Raw genomic sequence first — 11,697 nt, 5'->3', positions numbered from 1 at the left:
AGTTCTTTATACAACAACTTACAAACATAACCTAATCCTCTTTACAAGATATAATATGAATGACGAGGAAAAAATAATATCTAACTAAAACAACATCGAATAAGCAAAACGCAATAAAACTCTTCGTAAGCTTCTTCATCCATTTTCTAAAAAGATAAAGCTGTAGGAGAGTGAGAACCAAACCACATGGTCTCACTTTGGAGTTTTAGAATTGTCATAAGAAGATATTTAATAAGAAAACTATTTTCAAACTCAGTGATTATCGTTATGTTATGAATGTTTTGAAAACTGTCGGTTTAACCATCCAAAAATTTAAATCTTTTTTTAAAAGAAATCAGTTAATTATCCAAAAATCTAAAAGTCCCTTTTCTTATAAAAGAATCTTAAAAGTTTTCTAACAGTATGAATGATCAACATGTTCCAAATATAGGTTCATTAAGTCTATGCTGAATTAGCTTGATATTTCATACTTTACTAAATCTTAATCAGAAACCAGTCACGGCCTCTGACCCATCATGTAAGACCCAAGACTTTTGAGAAGTCCTATTTTGAACTAATCTCAAATCATATATTTATTTATATTTTTAATTTCATAAATTATCTTATTGAAGGTAATTAAAGGTAGTTTTGATTAATTGGATTTGAAATAAATTAAAGTTTTTATCCAAACTCTATGCTTATGGAGTATTTCTCTATTTACAACTTAAAGTTCTAGAAATCTAAAAATAATGAGTTTGGGCTATTTAAATTAAGATTTTATCTAATTTTATAATTATTGAGTTATTTTATATATTTAAATTGTAAAGTTGGTAGTTGTGAAATAATAAGGATTTTTATATGATTTGGACTAAATAATTAATATTTTAAAATATTGATACTACTATTTTGGAAAATAAAGAAATTTAGTATATTATTTCTAATTTTTGGATTTGAATATTTTATTAAAAATAATTTGCAAAATGGATGATCAAATAGTATTTTATATATATTATTATTGTTGGATTAGAATTTATTTTCAATTACCATATTATCCCTATTTTATTTGAAATTACAAAGTTACCCTTGTACCTAATTTTAACCTAATCCTAAAACTCAACACACACAACCCTAACCCTGGAAACCCTACCCGGTTACCCGGTTCCCCTGACCCAGTGCACACTAGTGCACCTAACCCTAACAACAGCAGCAGTAGCTGCAAACAAAATGAAGAAAGGAAGAGATAGAAAGGGAAAAAGAGAAGAGGGGGAGGACTGGAGGGGAAAGAGAGGAGGAAGGAAAGGAGGTGGCGCCGGTGGGCGTCACTGCCACCGTCGCCGCCGTCGTGACGCCGCCAAGAGGTCGGAACGGAGAAAGAGTGAGGAATCGGGAAAGAGGGATGGTGCGGTGCCGGCGAGGAGCGCTGTCGCCGTTGCTGTCGCCAGGAGAGGGAGGAGCCGCTCCAGAGTTGCGCCGTCTTGCCGCTAGGTCACCACGCCGTCGCGCTGAGAAAAAAAGCTTGCGGGAAGGAAGAGGACGCCATCGAGCTTCTTCCCGTCGCCACCATTGCCAACCATGGAGGAGAGAGAAGAGGCGAGCGCGAGCCAAGATCCGCGCCGGAGAGCTACCACCTGGGTTCTGTCGTCGCCATCTTGTCTCTGCCGGCGAGCACGACGAGAGAGAGAGATCAGGCAGAGAGAGAAGACTCGCGAGGGAGTCACCACGGGAAGGAGATCGCCACCGCGTCCCATTGCTTGCGCCGCCGCCATCCACCCTCCCTGCTGCCAGTCGCCGTTTGCAAAGAAGAGAGGGAGAACCGCCGCGGAGCTGCTGTTGCCGCCGCGTTGCTAGCCTCACCGTTGTCGTGCTTGCGCTACTGCTGCGTCACCGGAGTTCCATGCCGCCGCTGCTGCCGCCGGGAACGCCACGGCCGGTAAGGGTTTAAGTTGGTCTTCGTTTCCTTTGGGTTTCCGGAAGCTTCATTGTCGTTGCATGTTAATTTCAGTTTTTGTTGTCAGAATCCAGTAGCCGCTGCTGTTTGAGGTGGCTGCCGGGCTGCCGCCAAGCCGGTTCGGAGACCGCCGCTGTTTCGGTTCAGCCGTTCCTTCTTCGTTCGGTAAGCGTCTCGATCTGAAAGCCCTCTAGTTACTGCTCCATTATACGTTGAGGTATTGTAGCATTCGTTGTTATGAGAGTTAATCTCGGCTATTATATATTGCGATTAGAGTGGTTGTGGTTGCTGAGAAAGCGGGTTGGAGCTGAGGTTTTGACTACAGTCGATTCGGGTCAATACGAAAGGAGTCAGTTAGCGAGTTTGGGTTGTGATTTCAACGTATCGAGGTATGGGCTTTTTATACAAACTGATTCATTTTAAAGTGGAAGTTGTTATAAATAGATATGCTGTACAAAATGTATTTCTGGTGGTTATGTGAGCCTTATGAATTGTCTGGTTTTATCTTGAATGAATATGGGTGCTTGTTTGATTGTAACAATGTCTGATTTTGATAAATTGGAGATTTATGGATTGGTTGATTTGAATAATTTTTGATAATTTGAAAGTTGAGTTTTGTTTTATTGGAAACTGATTTAGTCTTGAACCTGTCAGAAAGGATTGATGATTGGTTTTGTTGGGACCCGAAAAGGGTGGCAAAGTCCAAGTTTTAGGGGAGATGCTGCCGAAATTTCTAGAAAATCTGAGATTTTGATTGGAATTATTATTTTGGAAAAGAATGAATTATGCTTTGACTTAAAGATTTGAGAAATAAATTATGTTTGAACTTGCCTTAGTAGAAAAATCTCTATATCTTGGATGTAATTATTAATAAAGGAATTATGCCTTAAAAATCAATTTAAATATGAAATTTTTATGTTTTGGAAATTGATTTACGTAAACAGATTTTGGAGGGGGTTTTAATGGGTTTAAAATAAACGTGGTTTTCAATTAATCTATTTCACTTTATGACATTTAGGAAGAGCTTGAAGTATTTTCTGAAACATTGATTTATTAAAATTGAAACACTTCCCGAGCCCTTGGAAACAGATTTAAGAATGAAACTGAAATTGGTTTTCGGTTTAAAAATGATTTGGTTTTGGCTTAAGTTTGGTTGGTTTTGAAATTGGTGCAGAATAATTGGAAACACGATTTGGTTTTGGGTTTAAACTCTATTCTATTTATTCAACTCAAGAAGTTAAAGTTTCGGAGGTTTTCAAGGAATTTAAGAAATGAGTTAGGTTATTCTCCCCTGAAGTCTTGAGACTCCGCTGAGGAATCTTACGACCAAATCTTTATTTAGAAATGAATGATTTTGAGTCTTTCAAAGAGATTTTGAACTTGGCATGGTTTTGAGATCTTTGGAAGTGTTGGAAAGATGTGGAAAGTGGCTCCGTTTTGAAAAGTGATTCTTAGCTAGCTGTGAATTGAATACGTTTGTTATTTAAAAGAAAATGGGCTAAGAATGAATTTGAAATCAGTTATTGAGCCTGATTGATTGTGGATATCATCAAGATTGATGAGTTATTGGTTGGTAGGCATAAGGGCCGGGTTCGTCCCGCTTATGCTGAGAGATTTGATAAATGACGAGATTGTTGATAAGTCGCTTGCGCCTGGCAAGGACGGTGGTTAATCCTGCTTGTCGAGGTTGCGGCGCTCGCGTAAGGACGGTGGTTAATCCCGCTTACGTGTAGATGTGAGGTCGGAGGCAAAGTATCCCACTCACATCCTTTCGGATCATAGGAGTGTGCAGGCACTAACATCCTGGACCGTGTGGCGGGCACGTTATCCCAGAGGGTTCCCATTTATACGTGACCGAAGGGCAACATTCCCATGGGAATGTGTCTGGTTGGCAATTGAACCGACAATGTGATATCACAGCCAGTAGGACAGGCATTCATCATTTGCATCTATGTGATATTATTTGGGTGTGCATATTGTATTTGGTTTGCCTATGTGAATACTTATGTTAACTGCTAACTGTTATACCTGTTGTAATTGCTCTTGATTGTGCTTGAACCACATTAATTGTGATTGTGTTTGAATTGATTGGTTTGTGATGAGTTGGTTGCTGATTGAGCTGTTTCGGCCGGGGGCCGTGTTGGATTGGATGGGCTTGAGGCCGTGACTGGTATATTGAGTCCTAGTTCTGCATAAAGTATCTAATCGGTTCAGTATAGACTTAATGAACCTATGCTTGGAACGAGATGATCATTTATACCGCGTAGGTAACTGCTTTCATGGTTGCGGTCTAGGAAAAACTTTTCAGACATTTTCTTTGAGAAAGGAAAAAGGTTTTGTTTTAGAATATTTGAGAAATTTAGCAAGTTTTCAAAAAAAAGAATTTTCTGGATTACGAATGTGAACCTATGGTTTTTGGAAAGACTCATAAGACGAGCAATGATCACTGAACTCTAAGAATGATCTTATCTTTACGTATCTTGTTATAGCAAATTCTGTAATCCTATAGTGAGAACAAGCGAGGACGACGTTCTCACTCCCCTACAGGTTATTCCTTTTCAGGATATGGAAGACGAAGCATCAGGAGAGTTATGTTTATTTTCTGTTTATTCGGTCTTTTTGTATCACCGTAGCTATTATTTTTTTTTCACCTTTATCTTTATGAAGCTTGTAAGAGGGATAGGAAATTATGATATGTATAATTGTAAACTAGTGTTATGTATATGTATAACAGAGCGGTCTTTCCTGTAGAGCCTGAGGAATAGACCGACTATGCTTCAATTGCATACTCTGAGCGTTTGTCATGTAATAGGTCTTGTTGAATGACGAGAATTAGAGCTTTATGCACATGACTGTCTATTGATTAATGCCATTAGTCTTGCGTTGCATAATTCCTGATATTAAGTTTGGCCGGCTTAATACTAGTGAATTATGTATATGAAAGCACTGATGGGTTATCATAGATGATATACGAGTTTTGAGTAAAGTAAATCGCGGGTTTTGGAAACGTCAGAAACTATTTCTCGAGGTTACTCAGTTATGTGCTTTGGATTCTGTTGAATGTCATATGACTTATTGTTTCTTAGCCTATTTTGATGTTCTTGTCAATTCTTTTGGGAAGCAGTTTGATGTTTTCAATCATATTTTTCTGTTCATATGCATTCTTCTTGATTCTAAATTGCATATGCCGGTTTGAATTTCTTGGTGTATCCGTCTTTCTCTGTTTGAGCTCTTTTCTTGATTCATGTAATTTTTCGACATGATTTTGAACTTGTCTTGATGCAACGTGTCTTTTTATGTCCTTACTTCTAGTCTTTAAAAAAAATGGTGATTCAGTTTTTCTCTTAATTGACTATATTTATAACCAATTTTCAAACTTTTATAAAATCGCTTTTGATTTGATATACACCTATCTATATAAAACTTTGAAAATTCCTTATGCAATTTAAAAACTATTTATTTCTAATACCTCGCATGTTCTTTTACTGGTTTACGGAACTACACTTACTTTAAATACAATTTGACTTTTCAACATAATTTTATTACGGTCCCTATACGTAACTCTATTTGATTACGTACTTAGGTATTTTTAAATTCTTAAAGGAAAGGCTTTTCACTTTATTTCCAGTTAGTTTTCGTTTGACAAATTGACTTTAATTTAGTATGATATATTATTTACGTAATTGTTGTTCTTTTGAAAATATTAGGTTCATACCTTTCCTCTCAAGTATGGGCTAATTCTTTAAGCTTGTGTTTCTATGGTCATGATACTTGATTTTTTGGTGTCCCATGCTTCGTGGATCTTGTTTGAACTCCCTTGACTTGAGATCCTTTCTTGTTTGGTCTAATTCCCTTTTAAGTACATCTTAATACTCTTGAATATTCTTATGTGATGGCAATTTCAAGTGTATTCTTAGAGTTTTGATGTGAACTTTTGAAGCAAGTTTTGGATTCTCTTAAGAAACTTAAATCAATTCTTCTCGCTTAAAAATTGTATCCATAGCTATCCTTTAAATTGGAAAAGTTATTTTGGAGTTGACATGCATTATTTTAAATAAAGTTTTTGAAACCGACTGATAAGTAAATTTTTACCTCAGGGTTTCCTTTTCTAAATAGAGTTTAACTTGTTCCATATTTGCTATAAAATTTTATACACACTTGTTTGAATTTAGACTTTGAGAGTTCTTGAACAAACGTTTGATTTTCTTACAACCCTGCCACAATATCAGTGTAAACTTTTAGCTGATTGAGTACCTAAATGTCTTTCAGGATTTTCAAAAGATTGTTTTGGCCTTAACCCAATTGACTTTCAATTTTCAACCCTCACCTATTCTATCTTTTACTTGGAAACTATTTGGACAAAACGCAATTTAGTTTTCTTTTAACCATATTGCAGTTTTGATATATGTTTATGTTACCCTTTTGTGAACTGCGAGTTACATACTTTTCTTTTAGCACAGGAGGTGATCTTCTTTCAGTTTTTCATTCTCTATATTAAAATGTATTATGTGAACTTGATCAAAAATTTTAAATCTTGAGAGTGTCATCACTAGCTTTAGTTGACCTTCTTCTATGATTTTATACTTGTTAACTCAGCTTGATTTAGTTCCAAATTACTGTCTTGCTTATCCTTTTGTGTTCCTAACAGTTGTCTCTGATTCAGGAGTCATCTTTGAGGTTGTTAAACTGAATTTCTTTCCAATACTCTTCATCGATTGTACATCCTTGTTTACTTGTAGATTCAACAATTCTTTCAGAACTCTTGCGGAGATTATCTTTGTTGTTTGTCCTTCTATTTCAAAGTCTTTTACCTTTCTGAGTAAACTCGAGAATTGTTTTGATGTCACGTGCGATTTTTAGGTATAGTAATGCAATGCGTAGTTCTTTAAGGCCTGTTCGTGGATACTGAAGGTGAAGTGGTAAGAGTGCAACGTTATGAGAAGTTGTGGGAGTTTTGTTTCTCGTGAAAAAGTCTGCGGATGTTAGGTTTGTGACCGGTTATGGAGTTGTGAAGTGATTGATGGAGTTGGGAAGTGGGAGTTTCGAAGGAGTAAGAGATCTGTGAGGAAATGTTATATCCGTTGTTTTAATACCAACTTGTCTTATAGCCTTTTGCCACATTAACTATAGCTCTGCTTTGTGAACGCCTATCTTGACTTGCACCTTATATTGTTTCTCCAAGCTTTTGTAAGATTTTGAAACCATATAACCTTTTGCATTGAGCCTATCTTGTATCCTTCACCTTACACTATACCTTACCTTTACATTTAAATCTTATGGATATAAGGTATTTGAACTTATGTATATATATGTGTTAAGATCTCTTACTTTTCTAAAAGGTATTTAAGGCTATGTACTATATTATGTATTACTTTAATTTTCGAGGACGAAAATTTTTATAAGGTGGGTGGAATGTAAGACCCAAGACTTTTGAGAAGTCCTATTTTGAACTAATCTCAAATCATATATTCTGTACCTAATTTTACCCTAATCCTAAAACTTAACACACACAACCCTAACTCTGGAAACCCTACCCGGTTACCCGGTTCCCCTGACCCAGTGCACACTAGTGCACCTAACCCTAACAACAGCAGCAGTAGCTGCAAACAAAATGAAGAAAGGAAGAGATAGAGAGGGAAAAAGAGAAGAGGGGGAGGACCGGAGGGAAAAGAGAGGAGGAAGGAAAGGAGGTGGCGCCAGTAGGCGTCACTGCCACTGTCGCTGCCGTCGTGACGCCGCCAGGAGGTCGGAACGGAGAGAGAGTGAGGAATCGGGAAAGAGGGATGGTGCGGTGCCGGCGAGGAGCGCCGTCGCCGTTGCTGTCGCCAGGAGAGGGAGGAGCTGCTCCAGAGTTGCGCCGTCTTGCCGCTAGGTCACCACGCCGTCGCGCTGAGAAAGAAAGCTTGCGGGAAGGAAGAAGACACCATTGAGCTTCTTCCCGTCGCCACCATTGCCAACCATGGAGGAGAGAGAAGAGGCGAGCGCGAGCCAAGATCCGCGCAGGAGAGCTACCGCCTGGGTTCTGTCGTCGCCATCTTGCCTCTGCCGGCGAGCACGACGAGAGAGAGAGAGATCGGGCAGAGAGAGAAGACTCGCGAGGGAGTCACCACGGGAAGGAGTTCGCCACCGCGTCCCATTGCTTGCGCCGCCGCCATCCACCCTCCCTGCTGCCAGTCGCCGTTCGCAAAGAAGAGAGGGAGAACCGCCGCGGAGCTGCTGTCGCCGCCGCGTTGCTGGCCTCACCGTTGTCGTGCTTGCGCTACTGCTGCGTCACCGGAGTTCCATGCCGCCGCTGCTGCCGCCGGGAACGCCACGGCCGGTAAGGGTTTAAGTTGGTCTTCGTTTCCTTTGGGTTTCCGGAAGCTTCATTGTCGTTGCATGTTAATTTCAGTTGTTGTTGTCAGAATCCAGTAGCCGCTGCTGTTTGAGGTGGCTGCCGGGCTGCCGCCAAGCCGGTTCAGAGACCGCCGCTGTTTTGGTTCTGCCGTTCCTTCTTCGTTCGGTAAGCGTCTCGATCTGAAAGCCCTCTAGTTACTGCTCCATTATACGTTGAGGTGTTGTAGCATTCGTTGTTATGAGAGTTAATCTCGGCTATTATATGTTGCGATTAGAGTGGTTGTGGTTGCTGAGAAAGCGGGTTGGAGCTGAGGTTTTGACTGCAGTCGATTCGGGTCAATACGAAAGGAGTCAGTTAGCGAGTTTGGGTTGTGATTTCAACGTATCGAGGTATGGGCTTTTTATACAAACTGATTCATTTTAAAGTGGAAGTTGTTATAAATAGATATGTTGTACAAAATGTATTTCTGGTGGTTATGTGAGCCTTATGAATTGTCTGGTTTTATCTTGAATGAATTTGGGTGCTTGTTTGATTGTAACAATGTCTGATTTTGATAAATTGGAGATTTATGGATTGGTTGATTTGAATGATTTTTGATAATTTGAAAGTTGAGTTTTGTTTTATTGGAAACTGATTTAGTCTTGAACCTGTCAGAAAGGATTGATGATTGGTTTTGTTGGGACCCGAAAAGGGTGGCAAAGTCCAAGTTTTAGGGGAGATGCTGCCGAAATTTCTAGAAAATCTAAGATTTTGATTGGAATTGTTATTTTGGAAAAGAATGAATTATGCTTTGACTTAAAGATTTGAGAAATAAATTATGTTTGAACTTGCCTTAGTAGGAAAATCTCTATATCTTGGATGTAATTATTAAGAAAGGAATTATGCCTTAAAAATCAATTTAAATATGAAATTTTTATGTTTTGGAAATTGATTTACGTAAACAGATTTTGGAGGGGGTTTTAATGGGTTTAAAATAAACGTGGTTTTCAATTAATCTATTTCACTTTATGACATTTAGGAAGAGCTTGAAGTATTTTCTGAAACTTTGATTTATTAAAATTGAAACACTTCCCGAGCACTTGGAAACAGATTTAAGAATGAAACTGAAATTGGTTTTCGGTTTAAAAATGATTTGGTTTTGGCTTAAGTTTGGTTGGTTTTGAAATTGGTGTGGAATAATTGGAAACACGATTTTGTTTTGGGTTTAAACCCTATTCTATTTATTCAACTCAAGAAGTTAAAGTTTCGGAGGTTTTCAAGGAATTTAAGAAATGAGTTAGGTTATTCTCCCCTGAAGTCTTGAGACTCCGCTGAGGAATCTTACGACCAAATCTTGATTTAGAAATGAATGATTTTGAGTCTTTCAAAGAGATTTTGAACTTGGCATGGTTTTGAGATCTTTGGAAGTGTTGGAAAGATGTGGAAAGTGGCTCCGTTTTGAAAAGTGATTCTTGGCTAGCTGTGAATTGAATACGTTTGTTATTTAAAAGAAAATGGGCCAAGAATGAATTTGAAATCAGTTATTGAGCCTGATTGATTGTGGATATCATCAAGATTGATGAGTTATTAGTTGGTAGGCATAAGGGCCGGGTTCGTCCCGCTTATGCTGAGAGATTTGATAAATGACGAGATTGTTGATAAGTCGCTTGCGCCTGGCAAGGACGGTGGTTAATCCCGCTTGTCGAGGTTGCGGTGCCCGCGTAAGGACGGTGGTTAATCCCGCTTACGGGTAGATGTGAGGTCGGAGGCAAAGTATCCCACTCACATCCTTTCAGATCACAGGAGTGTGCAGGCACTAACATCCTGGACCGTGTGGCGGGCACGTTATCCCAGAGGGTTCCCATTTATACGTGACCGAAGGGCAACATTCCCATGGGAATGTGTCTGGTTGGCAATTGAACCGACAATGTGATATCACAGCCAGTAGGACAGGCATTCATCATTTGCATCTATGTGATATTGTTTGGGTGTGCATATTGTATTTGGTTTGCCTATGTGAATACTTATGTTAACTGCTAACTGTTATACTTGTTGTAATTGCTCTTGATTGTGCTTGAACCACATTAATTGTGATTGTGTTTGAATTGATTGGTTTGTGATGAGTTGGTTGCTGATTGAGCTGTTTGTGCTGGGGGCCGTGTTGGATTGGATGGGCTTGAGGCCGTGATTGGTATATTGAGTCCTAGTTCTGTATAAAGTATCTCATCGGTTCATTATAGACTTAATGAACCTATGCTTGGAACGAGATGATCATTTATACCGCGTAGGTAACTGCTTTCATGGTTGCGGTCTAGGAAAAACTTTTCAGACATTTTCTTTGAGAAAGGAAAAAGGTTTTGTTTTAGAATATTTGAGAAATTTAGCAAGTTTTCAAAAAAAGGAATTTTCTGGATTACGAATGTGAACCTATGGTTTTTGGAAAGACTCATAAGACGAGCAATGATCACTGAACTCTAAGAATGATCTTATCTTTACGTATCTTGTTATAGCAAATTCTGTAATCCTATAGTGAGAACAAGCGAGGACGACGTTCTCACTCCCCTACAGGTTATTCCTTTTCAGGATATGGAAGACAAAGCTTCAAGAGAGTTATGTTTATTTTCTATTTATTCGGTCTTTTTGTATCACCGTAGCTATTATTTTTTTTCACCTTTATCTTTATGAAGCTTGTAAGAGGGATAGGAAATTATGATATGTATAATTGTAAACTAGTGTTATGTATATGTATATATATATCTTAAGGTTATATCTGAATTGTATGTGCATGTATGTTTAGGTTTTCACGAAAAAGAGTTATCGAAGTGTTATGCGGTTTTAAGTTTTAAACAGGCTCATATTTTAGTCTTAAATATTATAAAAGTCGTGGTAATACTCGAACTATTAGAGTGGCCAGCCGGAAGCGTGACATTTTGATAGTTAGGGTGTTACACATCACATACATAATCAACTACGGCCTCCGATCCAACCAATTCAATCAAATCAACAATTAAACATCTTATTCAAAAACAACCCTCAGTTTCACCACTATTAGTAAGAGGGATCTCTTATTTGTTCAAACACATACAATGCAAATAAAAAAAACACAATTAAAAAGCATATGCAGCAAATAGTTTAGATAACAGTTAATAACAGATAAGCAATTAGACAAACTAAAACTTTTATTTATTAAATTAATAAATTTATTAGGCAATTAGACAAACTAAAACTTGGCAATTAGGCAATTAGACAATTAGGGAAACCAAAATTATTATTAAATTAATAACAGATAAGCAATTAAATTTTTAAATTTGGTCCGATTTGTTACGAATAAAATAAAATAAAATATTGTCTAAAGTAATATGTTACAAATAAAATCTTTTACATATTTTTTTTATCAGTTTAAATTTTAAAATAAATAATTTCATAACAATAATAAAAACAAAAAATTAATTAG

General features: G+C 37.8%; 1 long non-coding RNA gene across 1 annotated transcript; it reads left to right on the top strand.

Annotated features, from left to right (window-relative positions):
• Positions 8,337–11,010, top strand: LOC110265488. The gene is made up of 3 exons (XR_002351633.1): positions 8,337–8,429; positions 8,539–8,653; positions 10,812–11,010. It is a non-coding gene; the product is annotated as an uncharacterized LOC110265488 (long non-coding RNA).

Source organism: Arachis ipaensis, chromosome B08, assembly GCF_000816755.2.
Source record: "Arachis ipaensis cultivar K30076 chromosome B08, Araip1.1, whole genome shotgun sequence".
In the NCBI taxonomy this organism is placed as follows: Eukaryota; Viridiplantae; Streptophyta; class Magnoliopsida; order Fabales; family Fabaceae; genus Arachis; species Arachis ipaensis.
The sequence above is the reverse complement of the archived record's forward strand: the minus strand, read 5'-3'. Positions and strand labels throughout refer to the sequence as shown.